The sequence below is a fragment of the Ammospiza caudacuta genome, chromosome 1, assembly GCF_027887145.1.
Source record: "Ammospiza caudacuta isolate bAmmCau1 chromosome 1, bAmmCau1.pri, whole genome shotgun sequence".
Lineage (NCBI taxonomy): Eukaryota > Metazoa > Chordata > Aves > Passeriformes > Passerellidae > Ammospiza > Ammospiza caudacuta.
This window is the reverse complement of record NC_080593.1, coordinates 62,850,035-62,876,661: the sequence shown is the minus strand read 5'-3', so window position 1 is coordinate 62,876,661 and position 26,627 is coordinate 62,850,035. Positions and strand designations below refer to the sequence as shown.

Below are 26,627 nucleotides of genomic sequence, written 5' to 3'. Positions count from 1 at the left end.
GATACATTATGGATCTCCTCTCTATAGAGCTCCTCCTCCTTGGGACTGGGATGGAGTAACCTGTTGCCCTGACTCTTGCCACTCTTGTTAACTATTTTTTTGGTAGTCCAAAATTTTGTTTTCATGGTGGTATTTGGTTATTCTTTGCATATTGTTCTGTCAGCAGAGTGGTCCGCCAGCAGATTGGTCTGCAAACCACATATGCTTCTTATTCGAAGACAGACAATAGAAAAACACTTATGGTGAAATAACAGCAACAATAATAATCATCATCATTATATAATTATTTGTGTTTGTAAGTAAACCTAATTTAAGTGGTAAATGTTAAGTGTTTAGTCACAAAGATGTGTGGTTATTCAGAGTTAAGCTTGTGAAAATTCTGCAAGAAAATGAACTCTAAAGAAAGTCCCAGCTTCTTGGAAACTCACGCAGGCGGACCAGGACAATTTTTTCGCTTGGTCTGCGGCTTCTCTTGGGAAAAGCTTTGTGATGACCCTGCTCCACATTAACTTTTCCTGAGTTAAGTTTCCAAGTTGAGTATAAGTACCAAAGTGTGTATTGTAACACAACTTTTCTGCAGTATCTATCCCAGGTAACTCTGGACAATGAACTCAGTTCTTTCCCCCAGCAACAGTGGCTGTAAGACTTGGGTGCTTAGGGCACTCTTTTCAAGCTACAGCTTGTGTTAGGAAGTCTTCTGGTTTAATTGGTATGTGAACTTAACAGAGCACTTTCCCTTTATGAGTTGGCGATGTTTACAAACTCCTATTATAGTCTAACTTCCTTGTTTGGGAGTTTCATGGAGAAATATTACATGTATCTATGCATATGAATTCCATAACACACAGTATAATCTAGTGACAGTACCTATGATAACTACAGCATGTTACCAATAAGAGAAAGCTTATACTTTCAGCTCTTCGAACAATCATTTTGCTGTCTATTTACATTTTAGAACTGGCTATATTTAATTTATGCTTTGGTATTTATGCTATTAATGACTATGTGTTCCTTCCTGCTACTTATGATTCTGTTACATTTACTTAAAGAACCAGAATGTTTAGAAAATAGAAAGAGCACAGTCTGGTATAAAGTACTCCCTTCAGAAAAGGTTTAGTTGTCAAATGTTAAAACTAAATAAAAACTAACTGTGTTTAAGAATTAAACCAGGACTTGCACTTACTAAGGTACCTATATGCACATTGGAACTGCTGAACCCAGAGGTGGACTCACTTATTCTTATATTGGTTTTGAAGTTATTAACTCTTGAAAAGAAAACAAAATAGAAAAAAAACTCCGCTAACAAAATTTAAAGTGAAAAGAGTTTATTAAGCTGAGTTTTCTATCTTTACTGAGGCACCATGTCACTTCTTTAGTGGAATCTTCCTTGTCCCCCACCATCCCCAGTGAAATCAGTGGAATTTAGCTTTTTTTATAAAGGGCTCACCTTTTTTTTTTTTTTAAATCATGCTTACTGCATGTGTTTGTGGAACAATAGACCTTGGGTAGGGTTTTTTAGGTATGTGACCGGAAAGCAGATCTCATAATTGTAAATTGAGGTGATATATATATCTATTTTATAACATCTCTACCATTAAAAAAGGTGTAAGGAATCTCTGTGCACACATCATATTGTGGTGTTTATGTGTTATCAATCAACAGATCTGAGAAAACAGTATATTGGCCAGTATAATCCCTAAATTCATTATTTAGGAATCCTGAAATATCAGGATTTAAATTTTACTTGGCATGTCAAATTTCTGACCTGACATGTCAGGAACTTGCAATGTGACTGAAGAATCAAATTCTTCTCCAGACAAACCCTTTTACCTTCCGTGCATACACAAGTATATTCATGGGGATAAATGCCTTAGAGGGGCTTTAAACTGTATAAAGGAGCCTAATAGGATTTAAAAGCTGTAAAGTTGGTTAGCAGAGTTTATGGCCTACTTGGATGGCTATGGTCTGTATTTATTTTTCAGGCCAAGGTCAATGGTATAAATGGTGTTGCAAAAACTGCCTGTGAAAAACTGAAAAGCGTACCACTGACTGAGACAAGGCACTTTCAACAAATATTTGTGTTCACAAAGTAAACTTTTAGAGCTGGGGCAGAAAAGTGGAAAATAACCTTTGCCAGATCTAGATTATAGCTCTTGAGTTTGGGTTGAAATTTTATTTTTTCAAAATTTCTTTCTCATAATGTCACTCGAGATTTTCTTCCTTTTGTCTAGGAACTATAATTGGAGATGAAAAGAGGGTATTTGCTTTCCTGAATTGTTTGAGCTAATGCCTCTGGGTGCAAAATGAGTCTTCCTTTTCTGAACTGGAATGTATAAAAATTTCTACTTGGTGCCACCTACTGCCATAGTCACGAGGCCACTTAACACACAGCTTGTCACCAACTGTTTCCAAAAGGATTGGAAATGTCACAAGCCAATTATTGCAACACATAAATGACATAATGCAACAAGACCATACCTGCATTCCAGGAGTGAAATGAGGTGGGGGCTTCCCTTTTGAAACTCTGTGGTTACCTTGCTTAATTACTTGTTGTCTGTCTTGCACAAGAGGAGCCACAGGGCACGGCTGGTCCTTGTGTGATGCCTGTGGGCAGCCACTGGTGGCAGGTATTGCCAGCACGTTGCAGCCAGTGTTAAGGAATCCTGGTACCACCACTTGGGACTGGGTAAAGTGAGCCTTTAGCTGTGCATCTGAGCACTGCAGCCATCTAACCCTGCCCCTCAGGCCCTCTTCATCCTCTTGATACAAGTGCATGTTGAATTTCAGTCAGACAAGAAATGTAGACCTGTGAAGCTGGGCCCGTGCCAAGGCTTGTTTGGCATGCTCAGGGTCAGGCTGTTGCAGGGGTGCTCTTGGCCATCAGGGAGTATCTGGAATTATAAGTAAATACAGTCAGCATTCATGTAATGCTTACACCAGGTTTGATTTACTCCAATACTTATTTCCACCAGGGCAGTGTTTTATTCTGGTTTAAATCCAACCCAGTCTCCAGTATGAGAGTCTCCAATATTACTTCTCTCCCCAATATCTGTGAGAGACCTCATGAGGAGAAGGTGGTGGTTCCCAGGTTATCACAGCCCTTGCAAGACACAATCAACGTACAGCGCCTTTTCCCTAACCAGAGACAAACTTCTGCTCCTAACTCATGGCCACTTAGCACATTTGCTGTTCTCCCTCTTTTCATGCAGAATGTAAATATCATGACAATGGGCATGCAATAAAATGTAGAGAGCTTTTAATAGTTCACATGGCACTGTATACACAGAAATGGAACAGCCAGCAGATAAGAAACATAGCTATATCATAACATAACTATGCCATCACTACTGGAAAGCTCTTGCTTCAATGGATTTAGCAGAATGTAACATAAGTTCTTCCTGCACTAATCAGGCATTGTATGTTGAACACAACAATAGAAAAAAAAAAGAGAATTTAGAAAGCCCAACCACAACAGCATACCACCTCTGTTTTTAACAGAGAGATAGGAAGAACTTTTCTTGTTGGCTGTTCTAGTTACTCAAGAAGAGTTTCAGAGTTTCAAGAAATTGCAGTTTCATTGTTTTAGGCAGGAGAGAGAAACCAACAAACTGAACAATCCCAACAAACTGCCCGTAGATTAAGAGGCTGAAGAAAAAAAAAATTATTCTGAAGAAAAAAAGGTGACATTTAAAACATCGTCTTAAAAAAGAAAACAAATCCCAAACCTTATCAATCCCTTGCAACATATCCCTAGGCAGAGCTATGGCCCTTTTTCCCCCACATAAGCTTTTTTCCAAGTAGGGAGGGGCAGAGTGGCCGTCAGAGTTTGGCAAGATATCCCGCTGCTTTGGAGCACATTTAGCCCTCAGTTTCATAAGCATCACGAGCAGCTTCAGTTTTAAGCTTCAGGCTTTTGTACATGTAATTGGTATTTTATAAATAAATATGACAAATGGGATCTATTTTTATTAACAATAAGTAACTGAAGTTTGTTATTGTGCAAAGGTATAGATTTAGAGATAAGTTTTGCTTACTATTAAATATTCAAAGCCTGAGTTGCATGGGATAGTTAGGATTTAAAGCATGGGATATTTTCCCTCTGTGCTGGCTTTTACTGTAGACCAGTGAAAGAACTTGGCAGTGTTTGTTTATTGTTTCTGGAATATGTCTAAACTTCCTAATGCACATGTTTTCCAGATGCTAAAATGAAGACACCTAGTGTTTGTGGTTTTTATTTTTATCCTGCAGTGATGGTTTTGGAATGAGTGACTTTCAACCAATAAACTACATTTTATTTTTTTTCCAAGGTAGCTGTAAGGGTATTTCATAGGGAAGAGAACTGCAAATGTGTGAACTGCAGTTTGTATGAGAAACAATTGTCACAGCTCCTAATGCCAAGTGCAACAATAAGCAGAGCTGGAACAAAATAGAAATTAGGAAGAAGAAAAACGGGGTGGACTCTGCCTTTAAATCAGTAAGCCATGACCCTTGTAAATATGAAATAACCCATAAAAGAGCTCATGTTGCAACAACTGTTTGGACAACCACATGAAATTAAGGTATTTGAATATCTCAAGAGGCTGTTAATTTTTAAGATTTATGTTTTCCTCTGCTTGGTCGCATATATGCTGTCCTCAGCTGAGCATTATTGTGCTGCATAATATTTGTCATGTTTGTTGGAAAAGTTTAATTGTGCAAGTTTTAGCCATAGTTAAATGTCAAATGCATTCTGTGATTAAGTTTTGTGTTTGTATAAGATACCAGCATTTTAAGTTCTAGACATACAACTACATAACGCTCTCTAATGGCTCTTAAAGGAAACCACAGACTGTTTCTCAAGTTGGTTATACAAGGAGCCGCTCCAAGGGCCCTGGCGCTGCGGCCCTCGGAGTCAATAGCTGAGCTCCCAGAGATGTTTGTGGCGCAGGCACGGCGCTCTGCCTTGCACAGGAGCCAGCTGAAGTCAGCCCTCGTGCTCCGTCAGACAGTTCAAAGGGAGCAAAGCTGTCATCATCGCTGGCAAGCCCGAGGGGTAACGCGAGGACAGGGCGAGGCTGCCAGAGCAGTTCCCGGCCTGAACTCTCCCAGGTCACTGCTCCAGCCCTGGCTCCAGCGAGGCACAGCAGCGGCTGGGATGAGCTCCCCTCAGCCTCCCGGGGCTCGGGATGGTGGGCTCAGAACAGCGCTGGCCTTCAGGGCTCGTGTGCTGGGAGATGTGCGCCGTGTTTCCAAAGGTCAGCTCTTCTTATGTAACTTATTCCGTCCCAACTCCAGAAGTCTCAAGCATGTGCTTATGTGTGGGGGTGTGTAGACACTGTGAAACTGCCAAAGAGTGCTGGTGGTGCAGATAGCAGGGATGTTGATACCATTTCTGCAAAGTCTGGTACCTGCATTTGAGGTGGAAGCTCACCACGGGCTCTGTACGCACACACCGCCTCAAAAGAAGCCCTGCTGAAAATTTACCTTTGCTACTGTCACACAAAGTGACTAAAACCCCAGCTCATGCATTTTCATTTAAATGTAGTCTTCTAGCCCATGTATTATTCAAAGGAACGTTATCTTATGGAGAGTCCTATTATTCAACAGATTGCATGAAGTGTTGGCATAAACCTTTGAGTTAAAGAAGTAGTTATTCTCCTCCACCATGCCTATGCTATCTAATAATTTATGAAAAATTGTGTATGTGTGTGTTTGTGCACGTTGCCTATGTGGGGAATATGTGATCTCATGGCCATGATAAGTCTTGAAGCATTCACTAGTGGCTCTGTGATAGGCAGGCTCACTCAGGATATGCTTTTTCTTTGACAGTGCCATGTAGAAGTGCCTTGATTAATGTTATTACTCTAAGGAATATAATAAAAAAATCCAGCGGAGCAAGAAAATTATTGTTACAATAAAAGCCATTCAAATGAACATGCTTATTAACATACCTCTCAACTGCACAGAGACTAAAAGACACAGAGTGTGTTCTCCTCTTCCACGTTGCTCTGCATATTTTGTCATTATGCTGCAGAGCTGTCGCGACTGCTGTCTCCTGGTTATGATTTTCAAATCCCAGTTGATGATTAATACCTTTGGCTCAGACAGTTGTAAAAGGCCGGTGTTGTACCTGCATACATTTTCATGCTGCTCTGACAGCAGTGATGTGCATTGCCATGTGGGGGGGTGGAAGGGAACTGTGAGAGGTAGAAAGAGGGTGTCATGCAGGAAATAATTTTTTTCGATACGTTCTCCTGGTTTGTCAGGTTAACACTCAAAACCCACTAGAAAGAACACAGCACACACATAAGCACATCACATGAGTGCTGCCACCACTTATGCTGCCACCTTGTACTTACAAGCATCCTAAAACCTCCTGTGAGGAGCTAAAAAAATGTAGGATTCATGGATAAAGGGCATTCAGTGACCTCAGGTAAAAAGGAAGAGTGGATAGGTTGCAGAATTGCATCCGGATTCTGCTGGAAACTGTATGTTTGTCAGGGAAAGATTGTTCCTGGGCTTTGTAGGGTAACACAAAAGATTAAGAGAATGTAATATGTATGCCTGGTGGCAATGGCAAACTTTAATCTGCAAAACTGCTGATGTATGCTCACGGAACATAAATGTAAACACAAGTAGAAAATCAATATGTAATTAATGAAAGTGTTACAGGATCCTTGATATTCCTCATTCTGTTTTCTTACTCTGCTCTATCTCTTCTTTCAGCCATCTTCACCTGCTCTTCACATAGTCATAGTTTCTTTTTGGTATCTTCTGTTCTGTGGTAGCATCCGCCCATATCTTCACAGGTTCCCTTTTCCCTCAGTCCCACTGCTTCTCACCTGGTTTTTTGGGCCCTGCTCTCAAAAGGAAAGAATTTTCAGGTTTTGTTCATAGATTATTGTCCAGAAGAAGCCTAAGGCACACAAGAATCAGTTTGGAGAACCTAGATACACAGTGGTGTGCAGTGCTGTGTATCTAGGTAATACCTGATACATGTAATACCTGGTGCCTATATTATTTATTATGCAAACGAATCTGTGGAAAACACAATGCCCGCCCCTTTTGGATGCTGAGAGAGCTGGATATTTGGGAACATTGCCTTTGTGAGTCGTGCCCTCCCCCTTTGGGAGTGAGGATGTTTGCTCGGATGGAGGCATTGTTTTGGGTTTGGCAGAGGCCGGGAGCGGGGTGCAGGAAGCAGCAGGGCCCTGATGGGGTTGTCCCTTCTGTCCCTTCCCTGCCCTGTTGCCACGGCCAGCTCTGCATGGCACTTTCTTCTGTGCCTACCTCTCGGAGTCTCTGTGGTCATGATGACCCCGAGATGTGTTAGAGAATCTCTTTTTCCCAGCCTGGCAGCTGAAGAAGGAGTCAGGATTCTCTGTTCTGGTTCTCAAGGTGCTTTATTTTCCACTTATTTATAACATTCTTTCTCTGACCCACCGAGGTCCATCTGGCAGGGCAGGTTGAGGCACACTGCTCATCCTCAGGGCAGTGTTATCTTTTTATACTAAAAACTAAGTGTACATTATTTACAGTAATTTCCCAATACCTATCACCTATGTTAGACAGCGTGTTTCTATTCTAAACCAATCCATAAGTGCCAACATCACCCAGAAGATGGATGCTAAGAAGAAGAAAGAAGGACAAGGCACGCCCAAATTTCTCCACATTGGGACCCTAAGCCTCCATTCTAAAAACCCCAAAATTCTACTTTTCACCCTGTGACAACTCCCTATCATTCTACTTAAACTTTCGTGGCTTGTAATTCCTCATATAAGGTTGGTAATTTTTTCCATGGGTCAAAATCAAAGGCACAGCAGTCTTGGGCTCTGTGCCAGGGTCTCCGAGCCCCCTGGCAGGGGATTGAGCCCACCAGGACAGCCAGAGGGATGTTCTGGGTTCTGACAGCTACCTACTCCTGTGTGCTGTTTGCCACAAATGATAAGGCCGTGGTGATTAAACAAATAATCAGAGGCTCTTTCTCAATCCTCTGCTCGGATTAGGGGATGTGCGTCCCCACCGAGTCGGTAAATGACAGCAGCTGGGAATGTCTCGAGTGGACGGTGGGGAGCTGGACAGAGCTCTGAAGCAGAAGCTGCTTTTGCAGCAGGATGCACAGGAGATCCTGGTAGACTGATGGCTGGCTGCCCGCTTTGCAGTGTGTCCCTTCCGACCTCAGCCTCAGCTCCTCCCCCTGTTAAAGCATTCATTATGTTTTGTCACTCGATACATTAGTTTGTTTTAATGCACTGCAGCCCCACGTACATTTAGCAGTCTCTTTCTGCTTGTTTTATGGGGATCCACTGTGTTTGGAAATGAATTAAAGCATCTGAAAGGCTTGGCAGTTTCATTAGAGAAGGACGGTCCAATCCAAATTAGTGTAACTCATTTAAAATTGAAGTAAAATGTTTTAAGGAGAGTGATCTGATAAATATTGGCTTAAACTAATTGGATTTTCAATAGACAAATTACTGCATTTTTCTCATTACTTAGTGCTCTGTAAGGCTTTCGCATAGTATGTGAGAGTTCAGCTCCCTGCTGTAGAGCTGAGAAGGATGAGTGAAATCACTGACTGGAGATGCTCTCCAGGTTTGGAGGCTGGATGGCTCAGGGATGCTGTGTGCCTCAGCCCTCCAGGCAACTCAGCCAGTTAGGGAAGAGGTGTTGCTATTTTCCAGTGGATTTTACAGAGGTTTGCAGATCCCCATGCTCATTGCACATCTGAGATTTTCTACAGGCTGCCACTGGCCTCTCCAAAAAAAAGGTGCTCACCAGGAAAAGCACAGCATAAAGCCTCTCGTAATCTGAGTAATCTGAGGTTTGCTTATTTGGGGGTTTGGTTTTTGTTTCTGTTTGGTTTTGTTGTTGGGTTTTGGGGTTGTTTTTTTTTGTTTTGTTTTGTTTTTGGGTTTTTGTTTTTTTTTTTTTTTTTTTTTTTTTTATAATCACAACCAGAATTTATTTCCATTTAATTTCTAGAGGAAAGAAGACCATGCATGTCTTTCCAAAGCGAGCTTTGATTTTACAATAAGCTATTACTTACAACCAAATGTGATCTAAACAAATACACGATTGTTGCATTTTTTTCTTTAAAAAGTAATATTATCCCCACTTGAATAATAGAAAAGAAGCAGGGGTTCTTAAATTCTTATCTAATGTTGCGAGTAACATAATTTGATTCCTTCCAAAACATATTTTCTGAAAAAAGCTGACATGCATTTATTTGATTCTTTGTTGGCACTCATTCAGTTCTCCTTTCTTGAATGTCAAAGCCAGTGCCTTATGGAAAAAAGGAGCTGCTCCTCAAAAAGGTATTTAGTAAGGTACAAGAACTTGGGGCCTGAGAAGTGAAACACCCTCTTGTTCCTTAGTACTGAAATGTTTGTATTAGCAGCAGCAGTAAAAATGTGTTTTAGTGTCTGTGTGGTAGGAAATTGCATGTGGATGCAATCAGATAATATTGACAGTCACAATGGTGGGTATGCAAATAATACCACAATATTCTTCTGTCTAACTTCCTGTCTAGGAAGAAGGAGAGATAAAAAATGGAGTGGTGCTGTGAGGACCAGTGCTTCATTTGTTTTTCTAATGCAAAATACCCTACAGCAGGGCATGTCTATGGGATATGTGTTCTCTCAGTGTAGGAGAGTCAGTAGCTGCCTGCATGGCTAAGGCATACATGTCTGCATTTTCACAGGGCAGATTTGATGTGTCTCATATGCAAGCTTGATCATCCCAGGTCCACTATCCCAGCTGAAAATAGTTTCATTCAGTGCACTGCATTTCCAAGTGATTATCCTGTTGTGCTTATTTTTTGTTACCTTTTGAATAGATAATTTAAAATTGCTCTCTGTAGGGATGTTCTCTCTGCCTGTCTGCCTATCAATCTTTCGATCTGAATGCAGAAGTATTTGATTAGTGTATTTAAAGTAATAAAGATGTCAACAGTAGTGTCATATTGATTGATGTTAATTATAAGTCTTTAATGGCTCTTCTGGTTTGGCCACTCTCCTTGCAGATTGTGATTTTATGGTTAAAATAATGCCCTGCTGTCCACACACTCAGTCATAAATTGTGGTCTATCTTTCTTTAATGACTTTTCATGCAGTGTTATAATCCCAATAAAATACATTATCTTTGGTAAAAGGAAGGCAGTGACTTTCATAGAGGTGATGGATGGATTTATAAGGACTAGCCAACGGACTGGCTGGGCTCACACCAGAGGCAAAGCTGATTGTTCTGCTCGTGCATTGCCATAAGCAGAAACAGTAAGCAGGCAGTCTTGGATAAGTGATGGTTTTCATTCATTTTCTCTCTTTCCACTCCATATCATCAGTAAAAGTTAAAGAAAAGGCTGAGATTTGAATCAGTCTCATTTTAAAAAGCAAACTCCTTAATAATGAAATAAAAAATCTGTAGGCATCTCTTCGCTATACTGAACAATAAAGCAATGCAGACTCTCACTTTGTGGACCTTCTCTTTAAAATAAAGAATTAATGTATGTTTCACCTTACAGAGGTGTATGGCTTCAGTGAGGAGAATGCTACAGCTCTGAGAAAAGTGTCATCATTTCTGGAGGAGTTAAACCATTTTACATGCATGTGAAAAGTGAAATGTCAGGGGACAGTGCAGGGAATGTGCTCAGGGATGCCCCCATACATATGGATGTGTGCCACGTTGCATGTGCTCATTTTTAAGTAGATTCACTATAGCAATTCTGAAACACCACCTCATTGCTTCTCTATCCATAATTGGCTCAGTGGGGCTGCAGCACAGCATGGAGAATCCCATCATGCTGTGTTCATACAGATAGGTGCACACAGAAGCCTTCAGAGCAGTCTGTGCCCTACGGGGCCTGGGATACAACTAGTGAACTGGGCTAAAAATCTGGATGTTTCCTTGCCACTGAAAAGTTGGGAATAGAAGTTAATTTGGAAAAGATACGATTACAGAAAGTAATTTAGTGGAATTCTAATCCTGGCCTTTACTGTTTGGTAGCTTACTGTAGTTTTACTGTGGTACATGATTTACAGCATGGAAGTCCAAGGAAATTATTAGTAAGGAATGGGCATTGTTTTGTTTAGTTTTGTTATTTTTGCTGGATTAAGATGGGACTCATAAAATTAGGGCTGAGCAGGACTGTAGCACAAACAATGGTAAAATATATGACAAAATTTGGAAGCATTTGGACTCTGTTGCAGACTGCAGTTCCAGCTCTGTCTCCTGTGAGTAGATGCCTTATACAGCTGCTCCTTCACGAGTTGCTTTCTAAATAAACCTGATTACTCTTTGTTTATTAAGCTAGAAACCTGTATCAGTTTTCCACAGAACAGCAATATGGTCATGCTTAAATGTAGCAAGAAAGTCAACAAATAAAATTTCCCTAAACTCAGGCCAGAGCAGGATAACAGCATTTGCATAAAGGGCTTTTAGTCACTTACCACCAAATTTTACTAATATTAATTTTTCTGACTATGAGAAAGCAGTGACATTCCTTTGCCACATTTTGAAGTGTAGGCTTCTAGAAGTCACATCAGGTGGACAACATCTGGGGGGCTGATGGGCTGGGCAGGCAGCTGTACTTGCACCTTTGGAATGACTTTTGGTACTGTCATGAGAGACCCTGTTGTGGGTGTCTGCAGCGCATTGTTCACATGAATCTTTTGGGTTGATTTTGTTTTGGGATGATGGTGTGTTTAAACTTGGGGGTTTTTTTGCATTGTTTTGTTTGTTTGTTTTTTAAATTTATTCTGTAATTGATCAAATTTTTTTCCTGGGCAGTGTGTGCTGTGTGAAGTGTTCCCCCTGGTCTTCAAAGGGCAGTGTTCCCTTGTCCCAGCCCCTGCTCTTTTTTGTTTACGATAAATTAGCAGTAGTTCCTGTGCTGGAGATGAAATTAGAAAAAACCCAACAAAAAACTACAAAAATCCCAACCCCAAGGCTTCAGTTTAAAAATGCAGGTTAATCCTTCACAGCTTTCAGAAGCATTTCTGTAGCATGCTACTAATTAAGATAAGGTTACCATTTTAAGTTATACCAGGAATGCAATTATAGCTCTTACTAAGAACTGTAGCAATCAATTTTATACAAATTATTCAGACCTGGTAAGGTAGAATGCAGTTTTAATAGGACAAGGGAACACACTGTGGTTTTATTAAATATAATATAGATTTAAATTACTGCTGAATGTTATACTGCTGTGCATTCAGCAGGAATCCATGTATCCCTTTCTAAAATATTTTCTTAGATAGGATTAATTCAAGCACTTTTTTCTCTTCTTTTCCATGTACAGTTTCTACTGATCGATTTTGATTTTGAAAAAGAGATATTTAAATGGATCTACTGTAGAAACTGGTGTGGAGGAGTGTGTGGTATGCTTACCAAATGATAAAATGTTGACATGTACAAATGGATACAAGTTGATTTCAGATGGCAATTTATGACCTGTGTAGCTTGTAGATGTATGTATTTTCTGCAGACACTGTACACAGGGGATCAAATTCATCTCCAGTTTAGGTAAGGTAAGAAAACAGTGGGCAGGTGAGTGGGCTCCATGTCCACCCAGCCCCTAGGCACTAAACAGGCTGGGACGTTTCAATATGCTTGAATTTTGGCCAATCCTCAAAAAAAAAAAAAAAAAGAAAAAGAAAAAAAAGAAGTTAGTGTGTTTGTGGAAGAACTAAACTTAGCCATTTTCACCTTTTTTGCTTATCATTAAGATATACTTGTTCCTGAGAAATCATGAAATCGTGTGCACCATAGATCTGCAAACTGTAAAAGTATGCTGTTGTGGAAGGATTTCACAGTGTTGTGCAAGCAATACAGTGGTTTCATCTCAGCACCTTGTCCTTCTGCTCTGTTTTTCCAAGCAGAGAATGATTGTCCTTTACGTTTTCCTGAAACATTTTCATCTTTAACTCAATCACTTCTTATCTTGCTCTGGTAACCTCTTTTATTTTTTTTTTTTTTGTAGCTGTGCAAACTTGTGTTCCTTGAGTTGTGCTCATGTTTTACAGATTCATACATTCGTAAAGGTGGACAGCATTAAACTGCAGTTAATCTTGAGTGCCTGTGTGGACTTAATCAATAATTTTAAAGTTCAAACATTAAAACAATGATTGTTTCTCAAGTGTGCTTAAAACCTTGGCAAATTCAGAAGAAAGCTTTATCTAAAAGGAAGCAGAACACATGAAATGTGGGTGAATTCATACTCCACCAGCCTTAATTCTCTGATGTAACAACTTAGTGATCTGTGAATAGAATTGTCTGTAAATAAAGATTAGAGGAAAAGTATTTATACGAATGTATTAGATTATTTCTTGTTTTACCTTTTCTCAAAGAGATATTAAGATGGTTGTTTTTCTAATTTGGATGTCTTTTGTAAAAGAATTTTCTTCCTTGGATTTGTCACTTTTTTTTTCTGTAATGTGTGCTAGAATTTTTTTCAGTGAGAACTGTAGTCTTCTGCAGGGTAGGAAATTAAAACCTCTAACTTCTTCCTCCAGCAGTTTTGCATGAGGCTGTCCATTTCAAAAGAGCACTGTCTAATTAATTCTTTGCTAAAATCTTCAGCATGTTGGCCAAGAAGAAACATATTCAGATGTCTGTGTTCATTTGAGTCACGGTACTGTGCTTCCCAGAGCCCTTGATATCTACAATTTTTTATTATCTTAGCTATACTTACCAGCTTCACTGACCTGGAGCTAAGGCATTACTTCACTTCATGTTAGCATGGATGATGCAGCTATTACTCCTTAATTTTGGGGATAGTTTTCCTTTCAAATGCAACCATAATCCAGGGGAACAAAAATTACTTTTCAATCAGAAATCTTGTTAGGTTTCAAAGAAAGAAAAGAAAACAGTTGTCTTTGTGGTTTTTCATTTCATTTTTTACCAGCATGCATCACTCAGGATTAACCTGAGTGGGGATCAAGCATCATATCCTTCTCCTCTCTGGAGAGGGGGGTATGTGGTATTGATGCTCTTTTTATGAGGAAAACCTTTCTTTTCATTTTGCTAGCACGGGAAACTGGGACAGGGAAGTAGAGCCCTTTGGGGCTGAAAAGGTGTCTCTGCTCAAGCAAAGGCCACTGAAACAGCACAGGTAAAAATCTGTGGTAGCTGCATCCATTTGTATCAATATGTGTGTACACAAGATAAATTTGACAATTAGTGATTGCAGCTTATGGCCAGACTCTGTGACAGAAGTACCCATTTTAATTTTAATTTGGTTATCCTAATGAAAGGAATTGGTGTTAGGGGACCATGGTCCAGCTGAGAGCTGCTCTGTAGGATGGCCTGGTGCAGGCACAGCAAATGCCAACACGTCTCTCATTCTCCCCATTTGTTTAAAAATAGCAGGGGTTTGGTTTTGTTTTCTTTTCAGGATGGGTTGTTTTTGTTGTTTGTGGAGGTTTTTTGTTGGTTTGGTTTAGGCTGGTTTTGGGTTTTAAGTGCTTTAAAAATGTAATTCTAGAAAAGAAAAGAATGTATCATTGTTACTAATTTTGAGACTAGTCTGTCTCCTGTCTGACTGGTAACTCTGTCAAGAATTTAATGTTTGGAAAACATTATCATGTTGCAGGCAAAAGCCCTTTCATGTTCAAGAAGTTGAAAAAAGGTAATTTTTTTCTCACAAAAAGAAATTTGGTTTGCATACAGTACATCAGCATCTTTGCAGTCACTCTCAGGATAAATGAAAAGGCTGTAGCATTACACATGTTTTGATACCATATGTGAAATTCAAATCCATTCAAGTCTGAAAAAGTTTTTTGTTGATTTAAGGAGGGCAAAGGCAGCAGGTTAATTGATATGCTTGGTTGGAGAAGTACATCCAGAAATAGGTGTCCTTTTAATTTAGGTAATGAGTGAAAGTAGTTGGATTAAGAAGGCATAGTTTACTGGAAAAAAAAAATACCCCTGCTTTCATGGAGATGATCCTCTGTAGGTTGATGGCAGAAAGATGTAGATTAGAATTCATGCCAATTAGACAATCATTGACACTAGAAATGAATAAAGCAAAGGATACACTAAGGTGCTTTATGTTGTTTTCATTTCATTCTTAGTCTTGTTCAGGCTTATCCAGAGAAAGTTCATTGGCGGTGGTCATAGACCTTGTTAGTGCAACTGTAAGCTTACAGGTGAAAATTATTTTGGCGTGCACAGAAGTAAAAGAATTTGTGTTTACAGAAGGAATTTCTCTCTGCTAAATTGGAGGAGGGGGGTAGGCCTTCGTTAGCCATAAAATATATATGGGCTGATAGCATGGGTGGGTGTCAACTTCATTTATTGTTAAACTTAACAGTAAACTGTTAGGTTGGTTAAAATGTCTTCCACAAGATCTCTAACTATTTAACATTTTAAGTACTTAAAAATATCAGTGTTTGCTGGGTCCAAGTCTGATGAATAGTAAGATTTTCTAGTTTGGAATCATGTTTTCATAGATCATGCTTCACTGCCAACTGGCTTTGTTTTGAGATATTTTGAAATGCTTGAATGCTTGGAAGCATAGGATGGGATGCTAATGATGAGCAAAAACAAATATTCCAGAGCTGGATCTCATAATGGTTGGAGTCAGAGGGAGTGACTCAACTTTTAAATGGCAATTGAGTGCAGAGACATTTTCAAATGATTTCTTGGGTTGGATGTAAGACCAGGAAGCATTCAACCTGTTGGCCATAATTATTTTTAATGCTCTTTAAAGTTTTTCCACAATTTGTATACAGTTAAACATGTCTCCAGTCACAAATTAATAACATGCATATGAGGCTTTTATGTTGTTCAGTCAGAATAACATCTGTAGTCCTGACTCAGGAAAGGGTCTTTCCCAGCAAATACTAGGAAAGTATGTGCTTCTGTCATACTGAAGGCAGTAGAACGCAAACAGGAACTTATTACATGAGTCTAAATAGGTCTAATTTTAGGATTTTTGAATAAATATGCTTTTCTTCAATTTATTCCTAGGACTGTCTTCATTTCTGATAATAATCAGGCTTCTCACCTTCTTTCCTGAGCTCTGCTGTCCTTTGCTTTTAATTTTTTTTCCCATTGTTCTGCCAGGAGGCTGTAGTTCTGTCATGAATACTGCTTGCTTAGTACAGTAGCAGATGAGGTGGGTTGCAAACATTTGTAGAAGTAATCAAAATATTAAGGTTTATAAGTCAACTGAAATATGCCTCCAGTTACTTCTGTGTCTCAAATGATGCCCTAAATTATACCATTTATGATATTGCAAGCAAAGTGAAGTTAGGATAACCTTTATAACGTTTTGGGCACAAATATTAAATGTGATAAGCACCAGCAGTGAAATTGTTCCTCAGTAATGTGGACATTTGTTCAGCCTCCACCTGTTTACAGTATTCAGTTTGGAATGCACTAATTTGTATTAACAATTTCTACACACTTCAGTTGTGGTTGTAAGTACTCATCTGCAGAACTTCAGCTTGTGGGCCTGGAGATGAAAATAAGCATACAAAACTTGTGAATTATTAGGTATTGTTATAAACCTCACACAAGGACAGAAGGGGGTAAATTATGTCCACTAAAATAATATTTAGAAGTTCAGATGTGAAAAAAAAGAAATTACAACGTTAGCAAATTCGAGTTCAAACTAAGGAGAAGCAAAAAGCAACAACCTGATGAGCAAAATACACAGCTATAAATTCTGGCAACAATTCTTGTAAGTGGTAATATTTTACAATGAAAATATCAATAGAAATGTTATGGTTTGAGGCGGACTCTTTTTAGAAATGTCTAATATTATTTTAATCTACATTTTTAAAATGAGGTAAAATAAAACCAAGTAGAGATGGGAATGAGGCTTGACGGAGTCAAAAGTAACTTAGAAAGTGAGGAGGAGGAAATGTTAATATTAAGTGATGTTACTGGCTCTTCTCCCAAACCATTTCAGCCAGATACACATTTCACTTACAATAGGTGTGTATTGTATGTATAAGTATATATGAAAACACACATATAATATACAGAATTTATATATTTATATAGGTATATGTATTAAAAATGGTAAGTGAGATTATATTTGCATGTATTCATTTTACTGCCCAAATAGCTGAGTGACGAGAGCATCAGCCAAGGTTTAAATGTGTCGTTATTCTCACTTCAATGTTATGCTTTTGGTTTCTGGAAGCAGTCTGTTGCACTTGCAGTTTGGTCCTTGACCTTCTATCACTTTTGGAGATGTGCCATACAATCTTTGTTTACAGTAACAAGCATGGAAAAACTGACTTCCTGACTGTAATGCTGAAGTCTAAGTTGAAACCACTCACAGGTGAAAAAACATAGCTCTTCCACTTTGAACTTGTAACGTGTTTGATGTAAAATACCCACCTAAAACTGGGCAGCCAAGGAAAGGAAGCCAGTCTTTTGCCCAAGACCAAATATTAACTGCCTTGTCTGCAGTTTTGCTAAAGATTTGGTTGTAATGTTTTCTGTGTGTTTTAACTTGAGGAGCATTGAATTTAAAATTACCCTCACCCTTCCCCTTCCTCCAAAACTGGCTAATAAAATTTATATAGGTATGATATTAATTGGCTGAGCAGGTCATGGACTTGCAGCTATTGTATGTACAGCTCTTATCTCCATGTAACCTCTTCATCACACAGCTTTCTCACAGGCAGGTGAAACGCATTAGGGTTTGTGGGTTGGTTTGTATGCATCACAGAATCATTGACTAGGTTAGGTTGGAAGGGATCTTAAAGGGATCATCTCTTTCCAACCCTCTGTGCCATGGACAAGGATGCTTTCTGCTAGACTGGGTCATTCAAAGCTGCATCCAGCCTTGCCTAGGGCACCTTCAGGGATGAGGCATCCACAGCTTCTCTGGCCAGCTTGTTCCAGTGCCTCACCATCCTCACAGTGAAGGACTGATAGAATACACAACTTCCTCCTTTCCTGAAATTTGCATCACTTCTTCTAGTGTTCTGTGTTCATTATCCCAATACTAATGACTACGAGACTTAAAAAGATTAGGGTAGTGGCATGAGGAACTTTTGTGTTCAGACAACATTCTCTTCTTGAAGGGCTGGTTTAACTAAGGAACCAACAGTGGAGTTCTGGAGTCAAAATCAAAGTCGTGATGCAGAATGAATGCAAATCTAAAGGAAGATGTATGACACAGTTCAGTGGTCATGTTTTTGGTAATGTAGCTTAACTGATGTGTTTTGTAACAATTAAATATTCCAGAATTATGTCACAGTGGTGTTATTTTGGACTTTCAAGAAAATAAAAGGGAATTATAAGATCACTGAAAATTCAATGACAAGTGAGGTAGTGGAACATTCCTATTTTACTACAAGCTGTACATTTTAACACATGCTTCCATGTACTTTTTTCAAATGTTATTTTATTTTTATATCTTTAAAATAATTAGAGTTCTCTAAATTAACTTATGTCCCAACATGTTTTACGCTGGCATATACATTATGCCAGTTGCTTTTGAACTGTGAGAAGAGTTTGTCCCCAGGACTAATTTACCTGTTGGAAACAGTTTTTAGTAAGTTTAAAGAAAAAGAATTAATGTTAGGAAACTTTACAAATGCAGAGGAACTTGTATGTTTTTCAGTGTCATTTATCATTTGGTTGCATTTGAATCAGTATATCACATTTTGATCAGTTAATTGTCCTATTTCTGCTCCCATCCCGGACTGCTGCTGCAGTGTTCTTTCTCACACAGTTTGCAGACTTTCAACAGGACAAGCCTTAAGTTACGTAGACTCAGTCTTTTAAAGTATGTAGGCATTTTCCAGCATACAACAATCAAACATAGGTGAATATAGAGAATACACATCACTCAAATTTTAAAGATAGCATTTGTATTCACACTGGAAACAGGTTCTCAGATATGATTAAAGAGCTGGCCAATACAAGCATGTGTGGCCAGAGCTGAAATACCTGAAACTTTGAGAGGGTAATTGCAACAAACTGTCCATCACACATCCATAGAAAATTGAATTAATTTGGGAAATTTTTCTAAGAGTAGTATTGAATAGTCATTGAATTCAAATAAATTGTTCTGGTTTCAGATGACTGCAAGAGAAAAGTGCAGAACTGTGGTGCTTTACCAGTTTCTTGTCATGAACATGTTTGTGCTGAAAATAGAGAATCACCGTTTCCCTGTTTTTTTCACTTTCTTTCATTTAAATGGTTGAGGCAGATTCCAGTGTATTTTACTGAAAATTTTACTGAGAAGGTGGAATCATGGTTGTTTTTTAACTGTTTAGAAAATGGAAGTGTTTCTTTTTTTATGAGGAGGTAGTTAGATCTCCTTTCCAGACACCCTACAGTTCAGCAAGGAGATAGTTTTGTAAAAACCCATCAAGTAGCAAAGTAGCTGTGGTCACACAAAACTCCTCAAAAGATAGCTTACCTTACTGAAGAGGTACAATGTAGATAAATGGCTTTTGAGACTTGAGCTCTCAGATGACATTGATCTAAGTGTCTCTAAGCTGTGGCAGTGTGTGTCTAGCCATACCCTGTGGTCACTAAACCTCTGCTGGTATTTTGTGTGATGTGTAGGGCTCTTCATGCCCTGGCCAGTAGCCAGTATGGCTCAGGGGTTAGACCCATGTGAAGCTCTGTGGTTTTTGCTCACTGACTTTTGTTTGTTTTGATTTGAGTCCATAAGGTTTGTACGCTTGAGGTTCACTTTGAGGTTTCAAGTTCAGTGAAACGTCAAGTTTTGCCTGGCTTTTGGGTTGAAACCTCAAGCAAGCCTAACGATAATTCTTTCTACATCTGCAGATTACAGAGAGAAAGGTCATTTAAAATTGAACCCCAAAGCCTGATTCTTGCTGAGAACCATAAAATATTCAACTGGACTGTTCCTTGCAATTATATGTTTCCATCAAATTAGCAACTCCACATTTTACTGATATATACTCAAATGTGTTATTGGCATTCTACTCTAATTGAAAACATAGCATTTCTCCAAGTTTCTGTTATTTTTCGTTCCTGCTTCCTAGGTGGCACTGTTTAGTGCTACTCAGGGGTGGCAGCTTTTGAGTATAATAAAGAAAAACTTAAATTTATGGTTGGTTCTGTTTTTTCTGCTCAGTCTCTGCAGTGTCTGTGCTGTGCTGAATCAAGGTGAAGTTCTGCCTCCTTTGACTTCAGGAAGTAAGACCCAAAGTGGCGCTCCTCCCAAAAGGAAAAGCTGACACCTTAAATGTTTCATTTTCCAAAACCAAAGTTTTGTTTTCAGTGACGTTCAAAACATCACACTTGCAGGGATCCATGTTTCATTGGAGCACTGTACCAAGCAGAAAATTAACCATATAAAGAAGTATTTGTTTTAACAGCATCTGAAAATTACTACACGAAATTCAGTAGCCTTTAAGCTCTCATGAAGTGAGATTATTTTGGGCTCTCTGTATATTGTTCTGATTCCTCATGTTCATCTAGTGTCTACTCAGCTGCTGAGTCTTTGCTCTGAAGCCTGTCCCCTGTGGACAGTTACATCAAATCTAACATAGCTCATGTATCCCTAAGGCAGCACAAAGCTGCACTAATATGGAGCAGGATCTGTGATCAAATGTTTGAGAAGCAATCCTGGGAAAATTTTTATTGATGACTTGTCAAGGCAGCATCCAAAACAATCCCAGTTCTTTCCATGTGTTTCAGCCCAAAAGCTTTCATGTCAACACAGACAGTAATGATCTCAACCCAAAATTCTTACCTGTACCTTCAGCTGTTCTGTTTGGACAACTTCCAAGTTCTCCGTTCTCTGGAGGGGAGGAAATATGCTCTGGAGCTAAACTGAGAAGGTCACATTAGACAGGTAATTTAGAGCCTGCTACTGAATTACTTTGAGAGCTAACAACATCTAACAGAGTAAAGTACCTATGTTAGAGATTTGAAGGGGGAAGAAAGGTTGTTACCCATGCTTATTGGGGAGTTTATCTGAAGTATAAGAATTAGAGTTGCAAGTACTGTGTGCATAAGTCAGTCTCTCACATAAAGCCTTTCTTTTGCATTTCTGAGGGAATTGTGATTGGTCTTTCTCTTTGCAATTCTTGCCTCTTCCTCTTCCTCACTCTTCATTGACATCTAACATGACTGTGCATCCCTGGATCTTCCTTAAAGTTACATACATTGTGTGCTTGCATAGGTGGTTTTTCACAAGGTTGTGCATATATATTTGTAGATACTCTAGGGCCCATTTTCCATGTCTGATTGAAAAAAATATGTCTTGTTTATTCTGAATAAATCCACATCCTCCATGTTGGTTCAGCCCTGATTCTGGCTTCTGAGTGTAGTTTAGGTTTCGTATGCAGGGGATCTTTGGGTTTTCTCCTGTTTCTTATGGGTAACATGTGGTAGAACACTGGAATTGTTATCAGGATGTTCACTAGCATTTTAGTGCTTTGGTTAATAGCTGAAATGGAAGCATCTGGAGATAAAATGATAATCATGTGGTAACAATTTGGAGGTGCTACTAATTTGAGCTGAACTTGGTTAAATTAATATGAAAAGTCCCTTCATCCCTTGGCACCCTCCCTATGCTTTCAGTGGCAGATCTAGGAAAATGTATGCGATTCAGTAGTGCAGTAGGTGAAGGCTGCCTATATAAGAAATGCAGGATTAACATTTATTTTCTGCCTTTAGTTTCCCAGGGAAGGAGGTCAGCACTGGAAGAGGTTATAGAATCTCCACCTCAGAGTTTTCAGGATGAAGTTGCCTCTGACCTGATTTAGTGTTGATGATATCCAGGGATTTCACTGAGTTACCTCCAGATGACCCTTCCAACATATCCCTAAGTCAGAACAGATAAATGAGCTACTGGTATCAAGTAGGAAAGACCATTGACTCACAGAGTTACAAACTGCTGCATCTCTGTCTTAGAAACTAAAGAGAATAGACTAGAAGCCATTCAGAGCCATGCTGTTATAATTGTTATACGTTAAAAACAATGGGATTGGTGTCCAGGACAGCTCCTTTCATCTTGTAATCCAAAGTCCTGAAGATACATATATTGCTGGTCTCAGTTCCTGCCTCAGTAATGTTTATATTTTGGACTGAAAAAGTAATCCATAACCTGGATTCACCATATTAGCTGACATAGCATCTGAAATACAGTATTAAATTGAAAAGCTACAGTCAGAGTTTGGGTATACCTCTACTGTTTTCCATCAAAGATTTACCAGTGCTGAAATTATTAACCCCACAAGTGAAAATGCCCTCAGATGACTGTGGTGATTTTGTAATTTCTGTACATGCAGTCCCGCGCCTCTCCTAAACACTAGCAACATTGTTGAGGCTGAATGCTACTCCTGAATTTTACATGGAATTTAGGCAATCCCTAGGTGCAGCCCATTGCAAACCCTCTTTCTGAGAGGAGCCAATGAGAACAAGCTACAACTGCCTTGTGCAAATTTTTGCAATCTGCTATTGCGTGAACAGTTGGTAAGGTTGAAATCAGCACAAAAGAGCACTTGGGTTTTGCTCCGATTGCGCTTTCCTGTGTAAGGGTTAAGCATGTCTCTTCTGGGGGAATTCTGTGCTTCATCACCATTATGTAACTTCAGAGATTGAAATGGGATCCTGTGCCAAGCAGCTGTGTGGATTCACGGCAGCTCTCTTCCTGTATTTCCCCGACACCGTGTACAGTTTCAGTGGTAAGAGCCAGGGAGCGCAGCGTTGCGAGGTGGTGCCCAGCTTTTGCAAACAAAGGGGATGGAAGAATCTATGCCACCTGCTCTGTCACTTGAACAAATGTTAGGCATAACACAAACTACAAACCACAAACTGTTTGTTGGATGATACCTTTGTGATCAGCAATTCCATCGATCATCAAGGTCAGCTTCTCTGCTTTTGTTTCTCGAGCGAAACCAGTCCCTCGGTTCCATGCTCCTACAGGCAAGATGGTAAAGCAGCCAAGGATGTTAACTGCTTGGTGCCCTGGCAGTAAACAGCAGTGCAGAGCTGCACGCTCTCATTCGGCAGCTGGACAGAGGTGTCCAGATGTTTCTGCATTAAACAGGGTGGCACAACACCTCTGCAGGAATTGGCAGGCAGGAATGTTTTCTTCTTGGCTTCGACTGAAAGCTTTTGAGTCGGCAATGTGAGGAAAATGTTGCCACCACCCGCAAACCAGAGAGAGCTTTGTTGTGTCCATACATGAAAAAGAGGAAAAAACTCTCCTGCTCATTTTTTTTTCCTGATTATTTTGTGGACAGTGAATTTACTAAAATTACAGGTTAAGGAAACGGTGAATGCCTCTGTGTTTCTTGCTGTAGTCGCTAATTGAGTGTGGGGCTGATTGGGAAAAGGAGTAGTCTTGGCAAACGGCTTATTAGTCTGAAATAAATTATTCAGAATGCAGGTTTGGATACAGATTGCAGGGAACAATAATGGAGATGGTTTTCTGAGTCTGTTCATGTTAGGGAGGCATGGAGTATGCTTTTCAGGAATTCACTTAAGTGCAATCAGTTTAGAATAATGTAGCCTGGAAGTAATATTGCTGCCATCCAGCTAGTGTCTGTGGAACAGCATTCTCCTGCCTTCTGAAACATTGGCATTGAAGATGGATAGATATGGAGATATTTCTATTTTGAGCTGCTGCCTTTTTAAATTTTTTAATTTTTTTTAAAGGAAAATTCATTCTCACCACTAGAGAGGGGCATGTTTTGGTTGAGATATTCCCCCCCCCCCTCCGAGTGAAATACTGGACCACATCAGCATCCGATTTGGGTGCGTCATGTGGTTTCTCATGTGATGCTGGTCGCACTGCGCTTTGGAGAGTGAGCCTTTGTGACTCCGCACTCTTGGACAGTAGCATCCAGCAACATAGGATACTTTGGGGAGGGAAAGGAAAAGAGACAGCCTCCCAGAAATGCCCGAAAGCCCAGAAAAATAAAGTTACGACAATTTGTTATAGTTATTGTTTCTTCTTAACTGTTTTGGCTTTTATTTTTAATTCTGGGTCTTCCCTTCTCTCCGTTCCTGCAGGCAGAAAGCTGCACCGTTTGGAAGAAGCAAGGCAGTCCTTCCTCACAGCTACGATGCTGCACCGCTTTCGACAGAACCTGCTTTTCCCTCCATTTACCTGGGCGGCTGCTGCTCTTCCTGCTGCTGCTGGGGCTGCTGCAGTCCTGCTGCCTGCACTTCACCCTGGCTTGGCTGGCTCGAAACTCTCTCGTCTGCACATTGCTAAGGAAGAAGAGCGATGGAGCCGCGGATTTTTTTTTTATTGGTTCTGGAAGCCAAGGGTTGCAATATGTGATGATTTTGGGGTTTTCTGTGGCAGGGTGGAGGGAGGAGAAAGCAAGGGTGTTAATCTAGGATAGGGTGGTGAACGCTTAAAGAAATATTATGTAAAGTAATCCAGTGCTCGACAAGGGCATCAGCAACAAGAATCCAGCCTCTGCTGCTCCAGAGGATTAACATGGGGAAGTCACAGCGCTGCAGTCGGGTTTCACCTCAGTGTTGTGCTGGAGATGGATAAATAAGGTATCGGTTGCATCTGCCTGTTAAGGCAAAGCCAAGGGAGAAGGAGAGAGTGAGCGAATGCAAATGCGAAGGAAGAAGGAACACTCTGTGCCGTTTGTCTGATTCTGTGGATTCTCACTGCAGAGAGGATGGCTTGATTAACAAAGCAATGTATGGACGGAGGGACTGTAAATTGTAGCTTGAGCATTCCTGGTGCTGACAGGGAGTGAACTGATGAGTTAGGTGGCTGCAGGAGTATCCCCAGGGAAAACAGCAGCCTCCCACTCTGTGTGTATAATCTGTGTATGTACGTGCTTTTGTGTGTGTGTGAACATGTATAGAAATGAAAGAAAGACATTTCTGACCAATTTACAGAGGACGTTTGTGAGTTTGCTGGGTCAGACTTCATTGCAGCTTGTATTTTCAGCTCTAGCTCTACACCCATTTCCTGACTGAGGTGGCACTTTGTGAAAACAGATGGTAGGCAGTATTCTTTTAAGAAATGTGAAAGCAGATCCTTTCCGCTTAACACCTTGAAGCACTGAGTCTTCTGCACTGTGCTGAGAGAAACCGTGGGGTTTCATTTTCTCCATCTTAAAATCTCTATAAACACAGCTGTATTCAGTATGGTGAAAAATTCTATACTGTAAATAGAAATGTGATCAATCTAGTCAAAATAAATGCATCCCAGATGACTTCTAGACCAGCTGGCTACCACAGTCATCAGATGGCTAAATCCTCAACTGAGCATTTGTATTCAGTGCTATACTTGCATCTTTCTATTTTTCCCTTTTTTTTCTTAGATTTTCAAAATCAGCCTCTAATTGAAAAGGATTCTTCATAAATTGAGAAAAGCCAATGCTTTCATTTGGCACTTGATTTCTGTGAAATGCAGCTGGGGGTATTTTTTATTGTGGAATCTGCATGGGGTGGTTTTAGAGCAGGTAGACTGAGACTGTATGTCACAGTACAGGCATATTTCATTTGGTAGCTATTTCATTTGGCCATATCTGAACAATGCAGAAACAGGGAAAACAAGCACTGCACTCAGCTAGCAGGGCTTGGCATGGATTCTAGCAGCTGCCTATCAAGAAAGAAGGGTTTTTTTCCTTTCCTTTTTTCCCTTTTATATAAAGCCATAGACCATAATGTCATACTAAAACGTGTATGAGGGGATTTCCCAATAGTCATGGTGAGCTACCCTGCAAGACGCCCGTCTGGTCCTTCCACTATTTGTTCCCCAGCCTACAAAGGCAGCCCTGTGTGTCGAATTGTATTTAGCCAGCTGTTGGATAGCATTCTTGTGCTGGGGGCTAAGGAGTCTTATTACTCCCAAACTGTAGTTTTCTGTTTGCTTAAAGAAAAACAACTTTGGCAATACAGCAGGCTCTGCAAAGGTGTTTATGCCACTCCTATACCTTTCTGAATCTGTTGTGCGCTTCTATCTCAGGCACTTTAAAGCAAGCAAGGAGGGAGGAGGAGAGACTCTGAACTCGCAGCTTCAAAGCTGCAGAGACGAGCAAAATGTCAGCAGCTTGTAATTAGGAGCCCACGGTTACGTCAGTGACTGTATCTCTCCAGGAATTGCTATGAGATGTGCGCCACAAAGCAAAGGAAGAATCTCATAACCTGGTTAAAAAGCCTGGCTCAAACAAGAAAGAGCAAAATGGATTACTGAATCTGCTGTATTCCTAAGTCAGATGTGGATGGATTACATGCACAAGGTTTGCTGAATTCTGCAGCAGTGAAGACTGAATTATGGCACGCATTCACCAAAAGTGCAAATCCTTCAGGAAAAAATGCAGATGAGCAGTCTATCCTTGAAAATTTCTTTCCTAGCTCTGTCCTGTACAGGCAGCTGCATGACATGGAGGCATGCTCTGAAGGAAGAGACCGGCGAGCTGAACAAAGGTGTTTAAAAGGAAGGGTGCAATTAGACACAAAGCAAGCCTGCTGAAATTCTGTTCTGGCATTACAGATTTGATACTGAAATACCGACCCAGAGGAGACTGGCTGGGCTCTGGTGTGGTTTATATTAAGGCTTCTCTGGTTAAGAGCGAGGGGGGAGGGAGAGGGTTTCCTGCAGCATCTTGCAGCCATGCAGAAGTCCCCAGGGCTGTGGGAAGTGGGAGGGATGGATGTGCTCTTAAAGGCACATGCCCAGATCCTGGCAAGGGCCTTTCTGACCTCTGCAATTATTT

The 26,627-nt window shown here is 40.1% G+C and overlaps 1 long non-coding RNA gene across 1 annotated transcript in view; it reads left to right on the top strand.

Moving 5' to 3' along the window:
* The window catches only part of LOC131565817 (uncharacterized), a 254,056-nt gene extending 227,708 nt beyond the window's left edge, over positions 1-26,348 (top strand). Inside the window, exon 8 of the long non-coding RNA XR_009275481.1 lies at positions 23,947-26,348. This is a non-coding gene — a long non-coding RNA (uncharacterized LOC131565817). The remainder of the gene's footprint in view (positions 1-23,946) is intronic.
* The last annotated feature ends 279 nt before the right edge of the window (positions 26,349-26,627 follow it).